This window comes from Asterias amurensis, chromosome 15 (assembly GCF_032118995.1).
Source record: "Asterias amurensis chromosome 15, ASM3211899v1".
NCBI classification, from domain to species: domain Eukaryota; kingdom Metazoa; phylum Echinodermata; class Asteroidea; order Forcipulatida; family Asteriidae; genus Asterias; species Asterias amurensis.
The window spans coordinates 10,845,198-10,870,822 of record NC_092662.1 but is presented as its reverse complement, the minus strand read 5'-3'; the positions used below and the strand labels follow the sequence as shown (position 1 = coordinate 10,870,822).

The 25,625-nt window shown below is 43.5% G+C and overlaps 1 long non-coding RNA gene across 1 annotated transcript; it reads left to right on the top strand.

The window, feature by feature from the left end:
• The first annotated feature begins 2,235 nt into the window (after positions 1-2,235).
• Positions 2,236-5,181, top strand: LOC139948482 (uncharacterized). Its single transcript, XR_011787450.1, has 3 exons — positions 2,236-2,731; positions 3,495-3,607; positions 4,070-5,181. It is a non-coding gene; the product is annotated as an uncharacterized lncRNA (long non-coding RNA).
• Positions 5,182-25,625: the final 20,444 nt, after the last annotated feature.

The following is a 25,625-nucleotide window of genomic DNA, read 5'->3' as shown; positions in this document are numbered from 1 at the left end:
ACTCCACACAGGAAAGTTGTTCAGGATGCTCAACTTGGTCGATTTGCACCGTCAAAACGCGATTTCCAGAGTTGACTATTAGAAAAACAAGAAGGCCGCTCTTCCCTTTTCCCTGCCCGGGGAATAACCTTTTTAATTTTCGAGGCACCCCGAAATCCGAATTAGCGTGATTACTTCTTGCGGATACCCCACCCGAGTGTGCCGTTGCAAATTTGAAGCACGCCAACGTTTTACTTTGGCGGTAATCGACGTTTTTTGGTCAAATTATGACGTCACTTTTGCACCAAAAAGTTGTAATTCCCAAGGTTTTGCGAATTTTGCATGACTCCACACAGGAAAGTTGTTCAGGATGCTCAACTTGATCGATTTGCACCGTCAAAACGCGGTTTCTAGAGTTGACTATTAGCAAAACAAGATGGCCGCTCTTCCCTTTTCCCTGCCCGGGGAATAACCTTTTTAATTTTCGAGGCACCCCGAAATCCGAATTAGCGTGATTACTTCTTGCGGATACCCCACCCGAGTGTGCCGGTGCAAATTTGAAGCACGCCAATGTTTTACTTTGGCGGTAATCGACGTTTTTTGGGTCAAATTATGACGTCACTTTTGCACCAAAAAGTTGTAATTCCCTAGGTTTTGCGAATTTTGCATGACTCCACACAGGAAAGTTGTTCAGGATGCTCAACTTGATCGATATGCACCGTCAAAACGCGGTTTCCAGAGTTGACTATAAGAAAAACAAGATGGCCGCTCTTCCCTTTTCCCTGCCCGGGGAATAACCTTTTTAATTTTCGTGGCACCCCGAAAAGCCGAACTAGCGTGATCACTTCTTGCGGATACCCCACCCGAGTGTGCCGGTGCAAATTTGAAGCACGCCAATGTTTTACTTTGGCGGTAATCGATGATTTTGGGTCAAATTATGACGTCACTTTTGCACCAAAAAGTTGTAATTCCCTAGGTTTTGCGAATTTTGCATGACTCCACACAGGAAAGTTGTTCAGGATGCTCAACTTGATCGATTTGCACCGTCAAAACGCGGTTTCTAGAGTTGACTATTAGAAAAACAAGATGGCCGCTCTTCCCTTTCCCCTGCCCGGGGAATAACCTTTTTAATTTTCGAGGCACCCCGAAATCCGAATTAGCGTGATTACTTCTTGCGGATACCCCACCCGAGTGTGCCGTTGCAAATTTGAAGCACGCCAATGTTTTACTTTGGCGGTAATCGACGTTTTTTGGTCAAATTATGACGTCACTTTTGCACCAAAAAGTTGTAATTCCCAAGGTTTTGCGAATTTTGCATGACTCCACACAGGAAAGTTGTTCAGGATGCTCAACTTGGTCGATTTGCACCGTCAAAACGCGATTTCCAGAGTTGACTATTAGAAAAACAAGATGGCCGCTCTTCCCTTTTCCCTGCCCGGGGAATAACCTTTTTAATTTTTGTGGCACCCCGAAAAGCCGAACTAGCGTGATTACTTCTTGCGGATACCCCACCCGAGTGTGCCGGTGCAAATTTGAAGCACGCCAATGTTTTACTTTGGCGGTAATCGACGATTTTGAGTCAAATTATGACGTCACTTTTGCACCAAAAAATTGTAATTCCCTAGGTTTTGCGAATTGTGCATGACTCCACACAGGAAAGTTGTTCAGGATGCTCAACTTGATCGATTTGCACCGTCAAAACGCGATTTCCAGAGTTGACTATTAGAAAAACAAGAAGGCCGCTCTTCCCTTTTCCCTGCCCGGGGAATAACCTTTTTAATTTTCGAGGCACCCCGAAATCCGAATTAGCGTGATTACTTCTTGCGGATACCCCACCCGAGTGTGCCGTTGCAAATTTGAAGCACGCCAATGTTTTACTTTGGCGGTAATCGACGTTTTTTGGTCAAATTATGACGTCACTTTTGCACCAAAAAGTTGTAATTCCCTAGGTTTTGCGAATTTTGCATGACTCCACACAGGAAAGTTGTTCAGGATGCTCAACTTGATCGATTTGCACCGTCAAAACGCGGTTTCTAGAGTTGACTATTAGAAAAACAAGATGGCCGCTCTTCCCTTTTCCCTGCCCGGGGAATAACCTTTTTAAAGATGGACTATAATGGTACTCCTACATTAAAATCACTATCAGAACTTGTTTATGTTGTGTTCAGCTATCAATTCATTGTTGTGGTCATGTTTTTCTCCAAATAATTTTGCTACAATTTGACCGAAAAAATTTGACCTCGATTCTTCGATTTTGAAATTTCCCGCCCTGCACTGGTTCCCGGCTATTAAACCAACACTGAAATCCAAGCGGATTTGTAAACCAGCGGACGTCATGAACGCGGTCAAAAAATGGTGATGTCATACCCATGAAGCAACGAGAGTAAACAAAGATTACGCCATGTTACTCCGTGTGTTGTGTATGCGTTTTCATCCACACTATAGGCGTGCGTGTGTGCTACGAAGCTTTTTGTTTCTAATGTATCAGCTATAAATACTGCCGACTATTTGGTTGTTTGTGGATGCACTAGAAGTTTCAAAGTTTGTGTAAGAAGCCTGGATCGATTCCGAAATTTAAACCTCTAAGCACTGAGAGAATTCAGGGGGATCTTCTACAACCAGGCCCCAGCCAGTGCTGCTTGTGCATGCTACGACGTCGGCGGGGTCCCTCTGCCGTGGCCCTGGTCGCAAGTGGCCGTGGAACAGCAAAAGAATCAAGTGGCATTACAGAAAAGAGAGGGAGAAAAGCCTGGTAAGTACTTGTTAATAATTTTTACAAATCTACTACTGAGAAACTATCTCCATTATTAATTCAGGCCCAATACATGTACATGTAATTGTAATAAGAAAAATAGTAAACAATCTCTAGTCTCTACCCTTTTCATGCAAGGAACAATCATCTTGTTGTCAAATGACACGATGTCATGCTCTGAATCTGACCCGACTACCATAAAATAGCTACATAGTGTATTGACTCTGTTGAGTGATGAATCCATGTAGCCACCCAAGAGCTTTAGGCATGTTTATGCCCTGGTTTACACTTTCTGGCATGTTCATGCTCAACCATGTGTGAACACTATATTAATCCACTTAAAAAGTTGATTGTTACAGTTAACAGTTTATTGGCCTCGCTGACATGTATTTATATTGGTCTATACTGGATTGCTGGACATGTATTTATATTGGTCGATACTGGATTGCTGGACATTGTTTTTGCCAAAGCTGCCTAAGAATTGTTCGCTTTTTTTTTTAAGGCACAGCTCAAAAATATGTTCAAACTCCCATCCATATAATTGCCCATCCATGGTCATTCAGAATTTTTCCCTCCTAATTCAGGAATTACCAATTCCAGAGAAGTTTAGTCTGAAGTTTTCCTATAACTGTGTTTATTGGCTTGGCACGGTTAATTATGGAGTGTTTACTATATTTGCATTTGTAAAATAAGGCCAGTTCTTTTTCAGCACTAGTTTTTTTATTTATTTATTTATTTTTTGTTTTTATATTTTTTTGTACAGAAATAACTCGCAGCTCTACACTACAATGAGAATGCAGGACGAAGACAATGCAGTACGGAGACATGCTAGCCAGAACTAGAAATGGAGACCTAAGATTCTCAATAGCACTTTAGGTAAGTAGTAGGCCTATGCATGCAAATTTTCAGAGGATCAGATGATTTCTTCATTTTTAGTTTTTCAGCTGCCCCTTTGAAAACTGTTCACGGTGGAGGGGGGGGGGGGGGGGGAGGGGATGGGGTGTTGAATCGCAAGAACAACCCCCCCCCCCCACCCGATCTGTACCTGAACAGTTTTGTACTAGGTGTAGATCTGGGGGAGGGGGGTGGTTGGAGGTCATGTTTTCTATCTGACATAAAGAAAACCTGCCCCCTTGGTTTTGTTGCATGTGGACTCCTTTTGTACTGGTTTTGCGTTAACTCCTGTAAGGTTCTTTTTAAAACTACGCCAACTCAAAGAGAGATTGTCAGTACATGGCGTTACGTCAAACCTTCCGAGATTGTATTTCTGCCTTGTAAATTTTCAAGAAATCCCACATAACGATTATTTGGTTTTGTTTTTTATTTTTCATTAAACAGATACGCATAGAATGCATGCACAATGCACTTGTTCATTGTCAGCAGGGTGACAAGACATGAAAACAACTCCATCCGCAGCTGATGTGTAACCCCCGTGTCATTGACATCAACCTTCACCAACCGGAAAAGGATGCAACAGCTTTTTTTTTTTTTTTTTTGGGGGGGGGGTGGGGGTTCAAAGGTAGTGGGTTCAACTTTGTTTGAAGAAAGAATGACCTGTGCCCAATTTCATGGATCTGTTCACCACCAAAATGTGCGCTATGATCACGGTTCTCTGCTTACGTCCAAAGGCTAAATTTCTGCGCTTAATACTTTGTAAGCGTAGAATGCCTGGTATAAACCAAGTATGCACCCATGACCCGCAAAAGGCAAAATTTGCTGGTAACCTGTGAAACACGCTTGACGTAAGCACAGAACTTCCTGCTTCCGCAAGTGTCGATTCTTTGTTTACAGTAAGCAGATCCATGAAATTGGGCCCTAGCTTGTACACATTGATGTGGGTTTTTATTTTATTTTTTATATATATTTTTTTTTTTGGGGGGGGGGGTAACCAGGGTAGTACAATCAACTTTGTTTAAAAACAGAATGACATGGTCTGTACACAATGATTTTATTATATTCTTTTAATGTACAACTTAATTTACAATTTACAAAGAGAACCACAGCTAACTAGGTACATAACATGGCTTAGGTTTTCTTTTCTTTTTTTTTGGGGGGGAGGGGCGTTGACAGGGTTGTATAGTTAACTTTTTTTGATGATGGAATGTTCAGATGATTTCGCTATCACTAGGCAACCTTTTTTCAATTTTGATATTTTAAACTCAAAAATAAACTATTGTCGCTTGCAAATACATACAGTTTTAGTGTTGTCGTTATTATGGAGGTGTACATGGCTTCTGTTTTTTTGTTTTGTTTTTATATTTCTGCTAACCAAGTTGAATGTTGTTACCATGTTAATCATAGTGTATTGTTGACAACAGGGGACAAGTTTATTGCACATAAGTGCTAAATTAATCAATTTGAACCACACACCTAATTTTATAAGTCATAGTAATTTACATTTTGTGTCTTTCAGAGGGGTGGGTGGTTCAAATTAAATTAATCAATTTGAACCACCCACCCATCTGAAAGGAACAAAATGAAATAATATACATGTACATTTATACGTAAATTATTATGGCTTATCAAATTATTTCTCACTCCCTCTGGATCATTATAACTTGGAAAATTGTTACGACTGAAGACAAATAAACCAAAGCAAAGCTGCCTAATCCGTTGGTGGATACGAAAATCCTTCCACTGTACTGTACACGAGGGTTTGGAAACGTCCTTCGTGTTGCTGCCATCAAACATGATGTCAGTGGCAGCGGTTGAACGGACAAGATAGTCCTAAGCTCACCACTTGCTGATAATCATCATTGCAGTGTTTTCTGTAAAACAAAACAAAGAATTCATACAAAATTATTAACAAAAGAATTCATACAAAATTATTAACAACAGATTTGTGGGTTGCATGGTGAAGTGTTAATATTGCATGTGTGTACCTGAATTGCTTTAAAACTATACCCATGCCAGAAGGCAATCATAATCCAAAGTAGCAGTTACATACATGTACATGAGATATTTGTGTAGATGCACATGTGTCAACCACCACGCAGTTACTTGGTGGAGAAAAACAACAACATAGGTTATCTACAATATCAGTTTAAATTGATAATGTATGAATTTTGCCAACAAAGTATAAAACGCAAGACAAAAATTACCCCTCCCCTCACATTTCTACTGCCTAAGTCAGTGCATGTGTTGTTCACATACATGTATTATAACGTGAATGGAGGTAAACAATAAACCTTGTCCATCATGTTCGTTCATGTTTTAATTTAGTCAAGGATAGCCTTCAACTATTTTTGGGAGCAGAAATAAACTGATCAAACGAAGCATCATTCAGTATAATTCATGAAACGTTTTGTGGCCTTACCAGTCTGTCTTTAGCCGTCGATCATCAGGGTTTGGCTCATCGTCTTCGGCCTGACGATCATCGTCTCCGGGCTGGTTAACTACATGTACTCATAACACGTCTTCGGCTTCTCTCTCGTCCGGTGAGCTCCCCTTATCGCTAGAGCCCTCACTTTCCTCTGAAGTGCCTCCCTGAAATGCCTTTTCCTCATCTATACTGTGGTTTTCCCAAGACCCGCTGCCATCGGACAGTTTCGCTGTTTTTTGTGTTCAAAAAATGCAGCCTATAGTGTCCGATGTTATTCCACATTCAATGTACATGTAAAATGCACGCACACGATCGACCTGACACACTGTGTACAGAGCTTCGGTACGTGGTGTGACGTCACACACTGTGTATGAATGGTTCGTGGGTCACCGGCTTTTGCCGAAACTGAGTTTTCTGGGTCGGAGTACGCCGCGCGAATTTGTGTTTTTTTTGCATGAAGGTAAAGGTTTTATTGAATACTACTAAAATATCAGTCCTTATTTTACATTTCTTGTACAAAAATAGTAATATTGGCTATATCAATAATCTGTTATAGTCCACCTTTAATTTTCGAGGCACCCCGAAATCCGAATTAGCGTGATTACTTCTTGCGGATACCCCACCCGAGTGTGCCGTTGCAAATTTGAAGCACGCCAACGTTTTACTTTGGCGGTAATCGACGTTTTTTGGTCAAATTATGACGTCACTTTTGCACCAAAAAGTTGTAATTCCCTAGGTTTTGCGAATTTTGCATGACTCCACACAGGAAAGTTGTTCAGGATGCTCAACTTGATCGATTTGCACCGTCAAAACGCGGTTTCTAGAGTTGACTATTAGCAAAACAAGATGGCCGCTCTTCCCTTTTCCCTGCCCGGGGAATAAACTTTTTAATTTTCGAGGCACCCCGAAATCCGAATTAGCGTGATTACTTCTTGCGGATACCCCACCCGAGTGTGCCGGTGCAAATTTGAAGCACGCCAATGTTTTACTTTGGCGGTAATCGACGTTTTTTGGGTCAAATTTTGACGTCACTTTTGCACCAAAAAGTTGTAATTCCCTAGGTTTTGCGAATTTTGCATGACTCCACACAGGAAAGTTGTTCAGGATGCTCAACTTGATCGATATGCACCGTCAAAACGCGGTTTCCAGAGTTGACTATAAGAAAAACAAGATGGCCGCTCTTCCCTTTTCCCTGCCCGGGGAATAACCTTTTTAATTTTCGTGGCACCCCGAAAAGCCGAACTAGCGTGATCACTTCTTGCGGATACCCCACCCGAGTGTGCCGGTGCAAATTTGAAGCACGCCAATGTTTTACTTTGGCGGTAATCGATGATTTTGGGTCAAATTATGACGTCACTTTTGCCCCAAAAAGTTGTAATTCCCTAGGTTTTGCGAATTTTGCATGACTCCACACAGGAAAGTTGTTCAGGATGCTCAACTTGATCGATTTGCACCGTCAAAACGCGATTTCCAGAGTTGACTATTAGAAAAACAAGAAGGCCGCTCTTCCCTTTTCCCTGCCCGGGGAATAACCTTTTTAATTTTCGTGGCACCCCGAATAACCGAATTAGCGTGATTACTTCTTGCGGATACCCCACCCGAGTGTGCCGGTGCAAATTTGAACCCCGTCACTGTTTTACTTTGGCGGTAATCGACGATTTTTGGTCAAATTATGACGTCACTTTTGCACCAAAAAGTTGTAATTCCCTAGGTTTTGCGAATTTTGCATGACTCCACACAGGAAAGTTGTTCAGGATGCTCAACTTGATCGATTTGCACCGTCAAAACGCGGTTTCTAGAGTTGACTATTAGAAAAACAAGATGGCCGCTCTTCCCTTTTCCCTGCCCGGGGAATAACCTTTTTAATTTTCGAGGCACCCCGAAATCCGAATTAGCGTGATTACTTCTTGCGGATACCCCACCCGAGTGTGCCGTTGCAAATTTGAAGCACGCCAATGTTTTACTTTGGCGGTAATCGACGTTTTTTGGTCAAATTATGACGTCACTTTTGCACCAAAAAGTTGTAATTCCCAAGGTTTTGCGAATTTTGCATGACTCCACACAGGAAAGTTGTTCAGGATGCTCAACTTGGTCGATTTGCACCGTCAAAACGCGGTTTCTAGAGTTGACTATTAGAAAAACAAGATGGCCGCTCTAACCCTTTTCCCTGCTCGGGGAATAACCTTTTTAATTTTCGAGGCACCCCGAAATCCGAACTAGCGTGATTACTTCTTGCGGATACCCCACCCGAGAGTGCCGGTGCAAATTTGAAGCACGCCAATGTTTTACTTTGGCGGTAATCGACGTTTTTTGGTCAAATTATGACGTCACTTTTGCACCAAAAAGTTGTAATTCCCAAGGTTTTGCGAATTTTGCATGACTCCACACAGGAAAGTTGTTCAGGATGCTCAACTTGGTCGATTTGCACCGTCAAAACGCGATTTCCAGAGTTGACTATTAGAAAAACAAGATGGCCGCTCTTCCCTTTTCCCTGCCCGGGGAATAACCTTTTTAATTTTTGTGGCACCCCGAAAAGCCGAACTAGCGTGATTACTTCTTGCGGATACCCCACCCGAGTGTGCCGGTGCAAATTTGAAGCACGCCAATGTTTTACTTTGGCGGTAATCGACGATTTTGGGTCAAATTATGACGTCACTTTTGCACCAAAAAGTTGTAATTCCCTAGGCTTTGCGAATTGTGCATGACTCCACACAGGAAAGTTGTTCAGGATGCTCAACTTGATCGATTTGCACCGTCAAAACGCGATTTCCAGAGTTGACTATTAGAAAAACAAGAAGGCCGCTCTTCCCTTTTCCCTGCCCGGGGAATAACCTTTTTAATTTTCGTGGCACCCCGAAAAACCGAATTAGCGTGATTACTTCTTGCGGATACCCCACCCGAGTGTGCCGGTGCAAATTTGAACCCCGTCACTGTTTTACTTTGGCGGTAATCGACGATTTTTGGTCAAATTATGACGTCACTTTTGCACCAAAAAGTTGTAATTCCCTAGGTTTTGCGAATTTTGCATGACTCCACACTAGAAAGTTGTTCAGGATGCTCAACTTGGTCGATTTGCACCGTCAAAACGCGATTTCCAGAGTTGACTATTAGAAAAACAAGATGGCCGCTCTTCCCTTTTTCCTGCCCGGGGAATAAACTTTTTAATTTTCGTGGCCCTCGAAAAACCGAATTAGCGTGATTACTTTTTGCGGATACCCCACCCGAGTGTGCCGGTGCAAATTTGAACCCCGTCAATGTTTTACTTTGGCGGTAATCGACGATTTTTGGTCAAATTATGACGTCACTTTTGCACCAAAAAGTTGTAATTCCCTAGGCTTTGCGAATTGTGCATGACTCCACACAGGAAAGTTGTTCAGGATGCTCAACTTGATCGATTTGCACCGTCAAAATGCGATTTCCAGAGTTGACTATTAGAAAAACAAGATGGCCGCTCTTCCCTTTTCCCTGCCCGGGGAATAAACTTTTTAATTTTCGTGGCACCCCGAAAAGCCGAATTAGCGTGATTACTTCTTGCGGATACCCCACCCGAGTGTGTCGGTGCAAATTTGAACCCCCTCAATGTTTTACTTTGGCGGTAATCGACGATTTTTGGTCAAATTATGACGTCACTTTTGCACCAAAAAGTTGTAATTCCCAAGGTTTTTTGAATTTTGCATGACTCCACAGAGGAAAGTTGTTCAGGATGCTCAACTTGGTCGATTTGCACCGTCAAAACGCGATTTCCAGAGTTGAATTTTAGAAAAACAAGATGGCCGCTCTTCCCTTTTCCCTGCCCGGGGAATAAACTTTTTAATTTTCGTGGCACCCCGAAAAACCGAATTAGCGTGATTACTTCTTGCGGATACCCCACCCGAGTGTGCCGGTGCAAATTTGAACCCCGTCAATGTTTTACTTTGGCGGTAATCGACGATTTTGGGTCAAATTATGACGTCACTTTTGCACCAAAAAGTTGTAATTCCCAAGGTTTTGCGAATTTTGCATGACTCCACACAGGAAAGTTGTTCAGGATGCTCAACTTGGTCGATTTGCACCGTCAAAACGCGATTTTCAGAGTTGACTATTAGAAAAACAAGATGGCCGCTCATCCCTTTTCCCTGCCCGGGGAATAACCTTTTGTAATTTTCGAGGCACCCCGAAAAGCCGAATTAGCGTGATTACTTCTTGAGGATACCCCACCCGAGTGTGCCGGTGCAAATTTGAAGCACGCCAGTGATTTAATTTGGCGGTAATCGACGATTTTTGGTCAAATTATGACGTCACTTTTGCACCAAAAAGTTGTAATTCCCTAGGTTTTGCGAATTTTGCATGACTCCACACAGGAAAGTTGTTCAGGATGCTCAACTTGATCGATTTGCACCGTCAAAACGCGGTTTCCAGAGTTGACTATAAGATAAACAAGATGGCCGCTCTTCGCTTTTCCCTGCCCGGGGAATAACCTTTTTAATTTTCGAGGCACCCCAAAATCCGAATTAGCGTGATTACTTCTTGCGGATACCCCACCCGAGTGTGCCGGTGCAAATTTGAAGCACGCCAATGTTTTACTTTGGCGGTAATCGACGATTTTTGGGTCAAATTATGACGTCACTTTTGCACCAAAAAGTTGTAATTCCCTAGGTTTTGCGAATTTTGCATGACTCCACACAGGAAAGTTGTTCAGGATGCTCAACTTGATCGATTTGCACCGTCAAAACGCGGTTTCCAGAGTTGACTATTAGAAAAACAAGATGGCCGCTCTTCCCGTTTCCCTGCCCGGGGAATAACCTTTTTAATTTTCGAGGCACCCCGAAATCCGAATTAGCGTGATTACTTCTTGCGGATACCCCACCCGAGTGTGTCGGTGCAAATTTGAACCACGCCAATGTTTTACTTTGGCGGTAATCGACGATTTTGGGTCAAATTATGACGTCACCTTTGCACTAAAAAGTTGTAATTCCCTAGGTTTTGCGAATTTTGCATGACTCCACACAGGAAACGTGTTCAGGATGCTCAACTTGATCGATTTGCACCGTCAAAACGCGGTTTCCAGAGTTGACTATAAGAAAAACATGATGGCCGCTCTTCCCTTTTCCCTGCCAGGGGAATAACCTTTTTAATTTTCGAGGCACCCCGAAATCCGAACTAGCGTGATTACTTCTTGCGGATACCCCACCCGAGTGTGCCGGTGCAAATTTGAACCACGCCAATGTTTTACTTTGGCGGTAATCGACGATTTTGGGTCAAATTATGACGTCACTTTTGCACCAAAAAGTTGTAATTCCCTAGGTTTTGCGAATTTTGCATGACTCCACATAGGAAAGTTGTTCAGGATGCTCAACTTGGTCGATTTGCACCGTCAAAACGCGATTTCCAGAGTTGACTATTAGAAAAACAAGATGGCCGCTCTTCCCTTTTTCCTGCCCGGGGAATAAACTTTTTAATTTTCGTGGCACCCCGAAAAACCGAATAAGCGTGATTACTTCTTGCGGATACCCCACCCGAGTGTGCCGGTGCAAATTTGAACCCCGTCAATGTTTTTCTTTGGCGGTAATCGACGATTTCTGGTCAAATTATGACGTCACTTTTGCACCAAAAAGTTGTAATTCCCTAGGTTTTGCGAATTTTGCGTGACTCCACACAGGAAAGTTGTTCAGGATGCTCAACTTGATCGATATGCACCGTCAAAACGCGGTTTCCAGAGTTGACTATAGGAAAAACAAGATGGCCGCTCTTCCCTTTTCCCTGCCCGGGGAATAACCTTTTTAATTTTCGTGGCACCCCGAAAAACCGAACTAGCGTGATCACTTCTTGCGGATACCCCACCCGAGTGTGCCGGTGCAAATTTGAAGCACGCCAATGTTTTACTTTGGCGGTAATCGATGATTTTGGGTCAAATTATGACGTCACTTTTGCACCAAAAAGTTGTAATTCCCTAGGTTTTGCGAATTTTGCATGACTCCACACAGGAAAGTTGTTCAGGATGCTCAACTTGATCGTATTGCACCTTCATAACGCGGTTTCCAGAGTTGACTATAAGAAAAACAAGATGGCCGCTCTTCGCTTTTCCCTGCCCGGGGAATAACCTTTTTAATTTTCGAGGCACCCCGAAATCCGAATTAGCGTGATTACTTCTTGCGGATACCCCACCCGAGTGTGCCGGTGCAAATTTGAACCACGCCAATGTTTTACTTTGGCGGTAATCGACGATTTTTGGTCAATATATGACGTCACTTTTGCTCAAAAAAGTTGTAATTCCCAAGGTTATGCGAATTTTGCATGACTCCACACAGGAAAGTTGTTCAGGATGCTCAACTTGGTCGATTTGCACCGTCAAAACGCGATTTCCAGAGTTGACTATTAGAAAAACAAGATGGCCGCTCTTCCCTATCCCTGCCCGGGAAATAAACTTTTTAATTTTCGTGGCACCCCGAAAAACCGAATTAGCGTGATTACTTCTTGCGGATACCCCACCCGAGTGTGCCGGTGCAAATTTAAACCCCGTCAATGTTTTACTTTGGCGGTAATCGACGACTTTTGGTCAAATTATGACGTCACTTTTGCACCAAAAAGTTGTAATTCCCAAGGTTTTGCGAATTTTGCATGACTCCACACTAGAAAGTTGTTCAGGATGCTCAACTTGGTCGATTTGCACCGTCAAAACGCGATTTCCAGAGTTGACTATTAGAAAAACAAGATGGCCGCTCTTCCCTTTTTCCTGCCCGGGAAATAAACTTTTTAATTTTCGTGGCCCTCGAAAAACCGAATTAGCGTGATTACTTTTTGCGGATACCCCACCCGAGTGTGCCGGTGCAAATTTGAACCCCGTCAATGTTTTACTTTGGCGGTAATCGACGATTTTTGGTCAAATTATGACGTCACTTTTGCACCAAAAAGTTGTAATTCCCAAGGTTTTGCGAATTTTGCATGACTCCACACTAGAAAGTTGTTCAGGATGCTCAACTTGGTCGATTTGCACCGTCAAAACGCGATTTCCAGAGTTGACTATTAGAAAAACAAGATGGCCGCTCTTCCCTTTTTCCTGCCCGGGGAATAAACTTTTTAATTTTCGTGGCACCCCGAAAAGCCGAATTAGCGTGATTACTTCTTGCGGATACCCCACCCGAGTGTGTCGGTGCAAATTTGAACCCCCTCAATGTTTTACTTTGGCGGTAATCGACGATTTTTGGTCAAATTATGTCGTCACTTTTGCACCAAAAAGTTGTAATTCCCTAGGTTTTGCGAATTTTGCATGACTCCACACAGGAAAGTTGTTCAGGATGCTCAACTTGATCGATTTGCACCGTCAAAACGCGGTTTCCAGAGTTGACTATAAGAAAAACAAGATGGCCGCTCTTCGCTTTTCCCTGCCCGGGGAATAACCTTTTTAATTTTCGAGGCACCCCAAAATCCGAATTAGCGTGATTACTTCTTGCGGATACCACACCCGAGTGTGCCGGTGCAAATTTGAAGCACGCCAATGTTTTACTTTGGCGGTAATCGACGATTTTTGGGTCAAATTATGACGTCACTTTTGCACCAAAAAGTTGTAATTCCCTAGGTTTTGCGAATTTTGCATGACTCCACACAGGAAAGTTGTTCAGGATGCTCAACTTGATCGATTTGCACCGTCAAAACGCGGTTTCCAGAGTTGACTATTAGAAAAACAAGATGGCCGCTCTTCCCGTTTCCCTGCCCGGGGAATAACCTTTTTAATTTTCGAGGCACCCCGAAATCCGAATTAGCGTGATTACTTCTTGCGGATACCCCACCCGAGTGTGTCGGTGCAAATTTGAACCACGCCAATGTTTTACTTTGGCGGTAATCGACGTTTTTGGGTCAAATTATGACGTCACCTTTGCACTAAAAAGTTGTAATTCCCTAGGTTTTGCGAATTTTGCATGACTCCACACAGGAAACGTGTTCAGGATGCTCAACTTGATCGATTTGCACCGTCAAAACGCGGTTTCCAGAGTTGACTATAAGAAAAACATGATGGCCGCTCTTCCCTTTTCCCTGCCCGGGGAATAACCTTTTTAATTTTCGAGGCACCCCGAAATCCGAATTAGCGTGATTACTTCTTGCGGATACCCCACCCGAGTGTGCCGGTGCAAATTTGAACCCCGTCACTGTTTTACTTTGGCGGTAATCGACGATTTTTGGTCAAATTATGACGTCACTTTTGCACCAAAAAGTTGTAATTCCCTAGGTTTTGCGAATTTTGCATGACTCCACACAGGAAAGTTGTTCAGGATGCTCAACTTGATCGATTTGCACCGTCAAAACGCGGTTTCTAGAGTTGACTATTAGAAAAAAAAGATGGCCGCTCTTCCCTTTTCCCTGCCCGGGGAATAACCTTTTTAGTTTTCGAGGCACTCCGAAATCCGAATTAGCGTGATTACTTCTTGCGGATACCCCACCCGAGTGTGCCGTTGCAAATTTGAAGCACGCCAATGTTTTACTTTGGCGGTAATCGACGTTTTTTGGTCAAATTATGACGTCACTTTTGCACAAAAAAGTTGTAATTCCCAAGGTTTTGCGAATTTTGCATGACTCCACACTAGAAAGTTGTTCAGGATGCTCAAATTGGTCGATTTGCACCGTCAAAACGCGATTTCCAGAGTTGACTATTAGAAAAACAAGATGGCCGCTCTTCCCTTTTTCCTGCCCGGGGAATAAACTTTTTAATTTTCGTGGCCCTCGAAAAACCGAATTAGCGTGATTACTTTTTGCGGATACCCCACCCGAGTGTGCCGGTGCAAATTTGAACCCCGTCAATGTTTTACTTTGGCGGTAATCGACGATTTTTGGTCAAATTATGACGTCACTTTTGCACCAAAAAGTTGTAATTCCCTAGGCTTTGCGAATTGTGCATGACTCCACACAGGAAAGTTGTTCAGGATGCTCAACTTGATCGATTTGCACCGTCAAAACGCGATTTCCAGAGTTGACTATTAGAAAAACAAGATGGCCGCTCTTCCCTTTTCCCTGCCCGGGGAATAAACTTTTTAATTTTCGTGGCACCCCGAAAAGCCGAATTAGCGTGATTACTTCTTGCGGATACCCCACCCGAGTGTGTCGGTGCAAATTTGAACCCCCTCAATGTTTTACTTTGGCGGTAATCGACGATTTTTTGTCAAATTATGACGTCACTTTTGCACTAAAAAGTTGTAATTCCCAAGGTTTTTTGAATTTTGCATGACTCCACAGAGGAAAGTTGTTCAGGATGCTCAACTTGGTCGATTTGCACCGTCAAAACGCGATTTCCAGAGTTGAATTTTAGAAAAACAAGATGGCCGCTCTTCCCTTTTCCCTGCCCGGGGAATAAACTTTTTAATTTTCGTGGCACCCCGAAAAACCGAATTAGCGTGATTACTTCTTGCGGATACCCCACCCGAGTGTGCCGGTGCAAATTTGAACCCCGTCAATGTTTTACTTTGGCGGTAATCGACGATTTTGGGTCAAATTATGACGTCACTTTTGCACCAAAAAGTTGTAATTCCCAAGGTTTTGCGAATTTTGCATGACTCCACACAGGAAAGTTGTTCAGGATGCTCAACTTGGTCGATTTGCACCGTCAAAACGCGATTTTCAGAGTTGACTATTAGAAAAACAAGATGGCCGCTCATCCCTTTTCCCTGCCCGGGGAATAACCTTTTGTAATTTTCGAGGCACCCCGAAAAGCCGAATTAGCGTGATTACTTCTTGAGGATACCCCACCCGAGTGTGCCGGTGCAAATTTGAAGCACGCCAGTGATTTAATTTGGCGGTAATCGACGATTTTTGGTCAAATTATGACGTCACTTTTGCACCAAAAAGTTGTAATTCCCTAGGTTTTGCGAATTTTGCATGACTCCACACAGGAAAGTTGTTCAGGATGCTCAACTTGATCGATTTGCACCGTCAAAACGCGGTTTCCAGAGTTGACTATAAGAAAAACAAGATGGCCGCTCTTCGCTTTTCCCTGCCCGGGGAATAACCTTTTTAATTTTCGAGGCACCCCAAAATCCGAATTAGCGTGATTACTTCTTGCGGATACCCCACCCGAGTGTGCCGGTGCAAATTTGAAGCACGCCAATGTTTTACTTTGGCGGTAATCGACGATTTTTGGGTCAAATTATGACGTCACTTTTGCACCAAAAAGTTGTAATTCCCTAGGTTTTGCGAATTTTGCATGACTCCACACAGGAAAGTTGTTCAGGATGCTCAACTTGATCGATTTGCACCGTCAAAACGCGGTTTCCAGAGTTGACTATTAGAAAAACAAGATGGCCGCTCTTCCCGTTTCCCTGCCCGGGGAATAACCTTTTTAATTTTCGAGGCACCCCGAAATCCGAATTAGCGTGATTACTTCTTGCGGATACCCCACCCGAGTGTGTCGGTGCAAATTTGAACCACGCCAATGTTTTACTTTGGCGGTAATCGACGATTTTGGGTCAAATTATGACGTCACCTTTGCACTAAAAAGTTGTAATTCCCTAGGTTTTGCGAATTTTGCATGACTCCACACAGGAAACGTGTTCAGGATGCTCAACTTGATCGATTTGCACCGTCAAAACGCGGTTTCCAGAGTTGACTATAAGAAAAACATGATGGCCGCTCTTCCCTTTTCCCTGCCCGGGGAATAACCTTTTTAATTTTCGAGGCACCCCGAAATCCGAACTAGCGTGATTACTTCTTGCGGATACCCCACCCGAGTGTGCCGGTGCAAATTTGAACCACGCCAATGTTTTACTTTGGCGGTAATCGACGATTTTGGGTCAAATTATGACGTCACTTTTGCACCAAAAAGTTGTAATTCCCTAGGTTTTGCGAATTTTGCATGACTCCACATAGGAAAGTTGTTCAGGATGCTCAACTTGGTCGATTTGCACCGTCAAAACGCGATTTCCAGAGTTGACTATTAGAAAAACAAGATGGCCGCTCTTCCCTTTTTCCTGCCCGGGGAATAAACTTTTTAATTTTCGTGGCACCCCGAAAAACCGAATAAGCGTGATTACTTCTTGCGGATACCCCACCCGAGTGTGCCGGTGCAAATTTGAACCCCGTCAATGTTTTTCTTTGGCGGTAATCGACGATTTCTGGTCAAATTATGACGTCACTTTTGCACCAAAAAGTTGTAATTCCCTAGGTTTTGCGAATTTTGCGTGACTCCACACAGGAAAGTTGTTCAGGATGCTCAACTTGATCGATATGCACCGTCAAAACGCGGTTTCCAGAGTTGACTATAGGAAAAACAAGATGGCCGCTCTTCCCTTTTCCCTGCCCGGGGAATAACCTTTTTAATTTTCGTGGCACCCCGAAAAACCGAACTAGCGTGATCACTTCTTGCGGATACCCCACCCGAGTGTGCCGGTGCAAATTTGAAGCACGCCAATGTTTTACTTTGGCGGTAATCGATGATTTTGGGTCAAATTATGACGTCACTTTTGCACCAAAAAGTTGTAATTCCCTAGGTTTTGCGAATTTTGCATGACTCCACACAGGAAAGTTGTTCAGGATGCTCAACTTGATCGATTTGCACCGTCATAACGCGGTTTCCAGAGTTGACTATAAGAAAAACAAGATGGCCGCTCTTCGCTTTTCCCTGCCCGGGGAATAACCTTGTTAATTTTCGAGGCACCCCGAAATCCGAATTAGCGTGATTACTTCTTGCGGATACCCCACCCGAGTGTGCCGGTGCAAATTTGAACCACGCCAATGTTTTACTTTGGCGGTAATCGACGATTTTTGGTCAATATATGACGTCACTTTTGCTCAAAAAAGTTGTAATTCCCAAGGTTATGCGAATTTTGCATGACTCCACACAGGAAAGTTGTTCAGGATGCTCAACTTGGTCGATTTGCACCGTCAAAACGCGATTTCCAGAGTTGACTATTAGAAAAACAAGATGGCCGCTCTTCCCTATCCCTGCCCGGGGAATAAACTTTTTAATTTTCGTGGCACCCCGAAAAACCGAATTAGCGTGATTACTTCTTGCGGATACCCCACCCGAGTGTGCCGGTGCAAATTTAAACCCCGTCAATGTTTTACTTTGGCGGTAATCGACGACTTTTGGTCAAATTATGACGTCACTTTTGCACCAAAAAGTTGTAATTCCCAAGGTTTTGCGAATTTTGCATGACTCCACACTAGAAAGTTGTTCAGGATGCTCAACTTGGTCGATTTGCACCGTCAAAACGCGATTTCCAGAGTTGACTATTAGAAAAACAAGATGGCCGCTCTTCCCTTTTTCCTGCCCGGGAAATAAACTTTTTAATTTTCGTGGCCCTCGAAAAACCGAATTAGCGTGATTACTTTTTGCGGATACCCCACCCGAGTGTGCCGGTGCAAATTTGAACCCCGTCAATGTTTTACTTTGGCGGTAATCGACGATTTTTGGTCAAATTATGACGTCACTTTTGCACCAAAAAGTTGTAATTCCCAAGGTTTTGCGAATTTTGCATGACTCCACACTAGAAAGTTGTTCAGGATGCTCAACTTGGTCGATTTGCACCGTCAAAACGCGATTTCCAGAGTTGACTATTAGAAAAACAAGATGGCCGCTCTTCCCTTTTTCCTGCCCGGGGAATAAACTTTTTAATTTTCGTGGTACCCCGAAAAGCCGAATTAGCGTGATTACTTCTTGCGGATACCCCACCCGAGTGTGTCGGTGCAAATTTGAACCCCCTCAATGTTTTACTTTGGCGGTAATCGACGATTTTTGGTCAAATTATGACGTCACTTTTGCACCAAAAAGTTGTAATTCCCTAGGTTTTGCGAATTTTGCATGACTCCACACAGGAAAGTTGTTCAGGATGCTCAACTTGATCGATTTGCACCGTCAAAACGCGGTTTCCAGAGTTGACTATAAGAAAAACAAGATGGCCGCTCTTCGCTTTTCCCTGCCCGGGGAATAACCTTTTTAATTTTCGAGGCACCCCAAAATCCGAATTAGCGTGATTACTTCTTGCGGATACCACACCCGAGTGTGCCGGTGCAAATTTGAAGCACGCCAATGTTTTACTTTGGCGGTAATCGACGATTTTTGGGTCCAATTATGACGTCACTTTTGCACCAAAAAGTTGTAATTCCCTAGGTTTTGCGAATTTTGCATGACTCCACACAGGAAAGTTGTTCAGGATGCTCAACTTGATCGATTTGCACCGTCAAAACGCGGTTTCCAGAGTTGACTATTAGAAAAACAAGATGGCCGCTCTTCCCTTTTCCCTGCCCGGGGAATAACCTTTTTAATTTTCGAGGCACCCCGAAATCCGAATTAGCGTGATTACTTCTTGCGGATACCCCACCCGAGTGTGTCGGTGCAAATTTGAACCACGCCAATGTTTTACTTTGGCGGTAATCGACGTTTTTGGGTCAAATTATGACGTCACCTTTGCACTAAAAAGTTGTAATTCCCTAGGTTTTGCGAATTTTGCATGACTCCACACAGGAAACGTGTTCAGGATGCTCAACTTGATCGATTTGCACCGTCAAAACGCGGTTTCCAGAGTTGACTATAAGAAAAACATGATGGCCGCTCTTCCCTTTTCCCTGCCCGGGGAATAACCTTTTTAATTTTCGAGGCACCCCGAAATCCGAATTAGCGTGATTACTTCTTGCGGATACCCCACCCGAGTGTGCCGGTGCAAATTTGAACCACGCCAATGTTTTACTTTGGCGGTAATCGACGATTTTGGGTCAAATGATGACGTCACTTTTGCACCAAAAAGTTGTAATTCCCTAGGTTTTGCGAATTTTGCATGACTCCACACAGGAAAGTTGTTCAGGATGCTCAACTTGATCGATTTGCACCGTCAAAACGCGGTTTCCAGAGTTGACTATAAGAAAAACAAGATGGCCGCTCTTCCCTTTTCCCTGCCCGGGGAATAACCTTTTTAATTTTCGAGGCACCCCGAAATCCAAATTAGCGTGATTACTTCTTGCGGATACCCCACCCGAGTGTGCCGGTGCAAATTTGAAGCACGCCAATGTTTTACTTTGGCGGTAATCGACGATTATGGGGTCAAATTATGACGTCACTTTTGCACCAAAAAGTTGTAATTCCCTGGGTTTTGCGAATTTTGCATGACTCCACACAGGAAAGTTGTTCAGGATGCTCAACTTGATCGATTTGCACCGTCAAAACGCGGTTTCCAGAGTTGACTATAAGAAAAACAAGATGGCCGCTCTTCCCTTTTCCCTGCCCGGGGAATAACCTTTTTAATTTTCGAGGCACCCCGAAATCCGAATTAGCGTGATTACTTCTTGCTGATACCCCACCCGAGTGTGCCGGTGCAAATTTGAAGCACGCCAATGTTTTACTTTGGCGGTAATCTACGATTTTTGGTCAATATATGACGTCACTTTTGCACAAAAAAGTTGTAATTCCCAAGGTTATGCGAATTTTGCATGACTTTACACAGGAAAGTTGTTCAGGATGCTCAACTTGATCGATTTGCACCGTCAAAACGCGATTTCCAGAGTTGACTATTAGAAAAACAAGATGGCCGCTCTTCCCGTTTCCCTGCCCGGGGAATAACCTTTTTAATTTTAGAGGCACCCCGAAATCCAAATTAGCGTGATTACTTCTTGCGGATACCCCACCCGAGTGTGCCGGTGCAAATTTGAAGCACGCCAATGTTTTACTTTGGCGGTAATCGACGATTTTGGGGTCAAATTATGACGTCACTTTTGCACCAAAAAGTTGTAATTCCCTGGGTTTTGCGAATTTTGCATGACTCCACACAAGAAAGTTGTTCAGGATGCTCAACTTGATCGATTTGCACCGTCAAAACGCGGTTTCCAGAGTTGACTATAAGAAAAACAAGATGGCCGCTCTTCCCTTTTCCCTGCCCGGGGAATAACCTTTTTAATTTTCGAGGCACCCCGAAATCCAAATTAGCGTGATTACTTCTTGCGGATACCCCACCCGAGTGTGCCGGTGCAAATTTGAAGCACGCCAATGTTTTACTTTGACGGTAATCGACGATTTTGGGGTCAAATTATGACGTCACTTTTGCACCAAAAATTGTAATTCCCTGGGTTTTGCGAATTTTGCATGACTCCACACAGGAAAGTTGTTCAGGATGCTCAACTTGATCGATTTGCACCGTCAAAACGCGGTTTCCAGAGTTGACTATAAGAAAAACAAGATGGCCGCTCTTCCCTTTTCCCTGCCCGCGGAATAACCTTTTTAATTTTCGAGGCACCCCGAAAAGCCGAATTAGCGTGATTACTTCTTGCGGATACCCCACCCGAGTGTGCCGGTGCAAATTTGAACCCCGTCAAAGTTTTACTTTGGCGGTAATCGACGATTTTTGGTCAAATTATGACGTCACTTTTGCACCAAAAAGTTGTAATTCCCAAGGTTTTGCGAATTGTGCATGACTCCACACAGGAAAGTTGTTCAGGATGCTCAACTTGGTCGATTTGCACCGTCAAAACGCGATTTCCAGAGTTGACTATTAGAAAAACAAGATGGCCGCTCTTCCCTTTTCCCTGCCCGCGGAATAACCTTTTTAATTTTCGAGGCACCCCGAAAAGCCGAATTAGCGTAATTACCTCTTGCGGATACCCCACCCGAGTGTGCCGGTGCAAATTTGAACCACGAGAATGGTTTACTTTGGCGGTAATCGACGATTTTTGGTCAAATTATGACGTCACTTTTGCACCAAAAAGTTGTAATTCCCAAGGTTTTGCGAATTTTGCATGACTCCACACAGGAAAGTTGTTCAGGATGCTCAACTTGATCGATTTGCACCGTCATAACGCGATTTCCAGAGTTGACTATTAGAAAAACAAGATGGCCGCTCTTCCCTTTTCCCTGCCCGGGGATTAAACTTTTTAATTTTCGTGGCACCCCGAAAAACCGAACTAGAGTGATTACTTCTAGCGGATACCCCACCCGAGTGTGCCGGTGCAAATTTGAACCAAGTCAATGTTTTACTTTGGCGGTAATCGACGATTTTTGGTCAAGTTATGACGTCACTTTTGCACCAAAAAGTAGTAATTCGCAAGGTTTTTGCGAATTTTGCATGACTCCACACAGGAAAGTTGTTCAGGATGCTCAACTTGATCGATTTGCACCGTCAAAACGCGATTTCCAGAGTTGACTATTAGAAAAACAAGATGGCCGCTCTTCCCTTTTCCCTGCCCGCGGAATAACCTTTTTAATTTTCGAGGCACCCCGAAAAGCCGAATTAGCGTGATTACCTCTTGCGGATACCCCACCCGAGTGTGCCGGTGCAAATTTGAACCACGACAATGGTTTACTTTGGCGGTAATCGACGATTTTTGGTCAAATTATGACGTCACTTTTGCACCAAAAAGTTGTAATTCCCAAGGTTTTGCGATTTTTGCATGACTCCACACAGGAAAGTTGTTCAGGATGCTCAACTTGATCGATTTGCACCGTCATAACGCGATTTCCAGAGTTGACTATTAGAAAAACAAGATGGCCGCTCTTCCCTTTTCCCTGCCCGGGGATTAAACTTTTTAATTTTCGTGGCACTCCGAAAAACCGAACTAGAGTGATTACTTCTAGCGGATACCCCACCCGAGTGTGCCGGTGCAAATTTGAACCAAGTCAATGTTTTACTTTGGCGGTAATCGACGATTTTTGGTCAAGTTATGACGTCACTTTTGCACCAAAAAGTAGTAATTCGCAAGGTTTTTGCGAATTTTGCATGACTCCACACAGGAAAGTTGTTCAGGATGCTCAACTTGATCGATTTGCACCGTTAAAACGGGATTTCCAGAGTTGACTATTAGAAAAACAAGATGGCCGCTCTTCCCTTTTCCCTGCCCGCGGAATAACCTTTTTAATTTTCGACGCACCCCGAAAAGCCGAATTAGCGTGATTACCTCTTGCGGATACCCAAACCGAGTGTGCCGGTGCAAATTTGAACCACGACAATGGTTTACTTTGGCGGTAATCGACGATTTTTGGTCAAATTATGACGTCACTTTTGCACCAAAAAGTTGTAATTCCCAAGGTTTTGCGAATTTTGCATGACTCCACACAGGAAAGTTGTTCAGGATGCTCAACTTGGTCGATTTGCACCGTCAAAACGCGATTTCCAGAGTTGACTATTAGAAAAACAAGATGGCCGCTCTTCCCTTTTCCCTGCCCGCGGAATAACCTTTTTAATTTTCGAGGCACCCCGAAAAGCCGAATTAGCGTGATTACCTCTTGCGGATACCCCACCCGAGTGTGCCGGTGCAAATTTGAAGCACGCCAATGGTTTACTTTGGCGGTAATCGACGATTTTTGGTCAAATTATGACGTCACTTTTGCACCAAAAAGTTGTAATTTCCAAGGTTTTGCGTTTTTTGCATGACTCCACACAGGAAAGTTGTTCAGGATGCTCAACTTGATCGATTTGCACCGTCATAACGCGATTTCCAGAGTTGACTATTAGAAAAACAAGATGGCCGCTCTTCCCTTTTCCCTGCCCGGGGATTAAACTTTTTAATTTTCGTGGCACCCCGAAAAACCGAACTAGAGTGATTACTTCTAGCGGATACCCCACCCGAGTGTGCCGGTGCAAATTTGAACCAAGTCAATGTTTTACTTTGGCGGTATTCGACGATTTTTGGTCTAATTATGACGTCACTTTTGCACCAAATAGTTGTAATTCCCAAGGTTTTGCGAATTTTGCATGACTCCACACTGGAAAGTTGTTCAGGATGCTCAACTTGGTCGATTTGCACCGTCAAAACGCGATTTCCAGAGTTGACTATTAGAAAAACAAGATGGCCGCTCTTCCCTTTTTCCTGCCCGGGGAATAACCTTTTTAATTTTCGTGGCACCCCGAAAAGCCGAACTAGCGTGATTACTTCTTGTGGATACCCCACCCGAGTGTGCCGGTGCAAATTTGAACCAAGTCAATGTTTTACTTTGGCGGTAATCGACGATTTTTGGTCAAGTTATGACGTCACTTTTGCACCAAAAAGTAGTAATTCGCAAGGTTTTTGCGAATTTTGCATGACTCCACACAGGAAAGTTGTTCAGGATGCTCAACTTGGTCGATTTGCACCGTCAAAACGCGATTTCCAGAGTTGACTATTAGAAAAACAAGATGGCCGCTCTTCCCTTTTCCCTGCCCGGGGATTAAACTTTTTAATTTTCGTGGCACCCCGAAAAACCGAACTAGCGTGATTACTTCTTGCGGATACCCCACCCGAGTGTGCCGGTGCAAATTTGAACCCCGTCAATGTTTTACTTTGGCGGTATTCGACGATTTTTGGTCAAATTATGACGTCACTTTTGCACCAAATATTTGTTATTCCCAAGGTTTTGCGAATTTTGCATGACTCCACACTGGAAAGTTGTTCAGGATGCTCAACTTGGTCGATTTGCACCGTCAAAACGCGATTTCCAGAGTTGACTTTTTAGAAAAACAAGATGGCCGCTCTTCCCTTTTTCCTGCCCGGGGAATAACCTTTTTAATTTTCGTGGCACCCCGAAAAGCCGAACTAGCGTGATTACTTCTTGTGGATACCCCACCCGAGTGTGCCGGTGCAAATTTGAACCAAGTCAATGTTTTACTTTGGCGGTAATCGACGATTTTTGGTCAAGTTATGACGTCACTTTTGCACCAAAAAGTAGTAATTCGCAAGGTTTTTGCGAATTTTGCATGACTCCACACAGGAAAGTTGTTCAGGATGCTCAACTTGGTTGATTTGCACCGTCAAAACGCGATTTCCAGAGTTGACTATTAGAAAACCAAGATGGCCGCTCTTCCCTTTTCCCTGCCCGGGGATTAAACTTTTTAATATTCGTGGCACCCCGAAAAACCGAACTGGCGTGATTACTTCTTGCGGATACCCCACCCGAGTGTGCCGGTGCAAATTTGAACCCCGTCAATGTTTTACTTTGGCGGTATTCGACGATATTTGGTCAAATTATGACGTCACTTTTGCACCAAATAGTTGTAATTCCCAAGGTTTTGCGAATTTTGCATGACTCCACACTGGAAAGTTGTTCAGGATGCTCAACTTAGTCGATTTGCACCGTCAAAACGCGATTTCCAGAGTTGACTATTAGAAAAACAAGATGGCCGCTCTTCCCTTTTTCCTGCCCGGGGAATAACCTTTTTAATTTTCGTGGCACCCCGAAAAGCCGAACTAGCGTGATTACTTCTTGCGGATACCCCACCCGAGTGTGCCGGTTCAAATTTGAACCAAGTCAATGTTTTACTTTGGCGGTAATCGACGATTTTGGGTCAAATTATGACGTCACTTTTGCACCAAAAAGTTGTAATTCCCTAGGTTTGCGAATTTTGCATGACTCCACACAGGAAAGTTGTTCAGGATGCTCAACTTAGTCGATTTGCACCGTCAAAACGCGATTTCCAGAGTTGACTATTAGAAAAACAAGATGACTGCTCTTCCCTTTTTCCTGCCCGGGGAATAACCTTTTTAATTTTCGTGGCACCCCGAAAATCCGAACTAGCGTGATTACTTCTTGCGGATACCCCACCCGAGTGTGCCGGTGCAAATTTGAACCAAGTCAATGTTTTACTTTGGCGGTAATCGACGATTTTGGGTCAAATTACGACGTCACTTTTGCACCAAAAAGTTGTAATTCCCTAG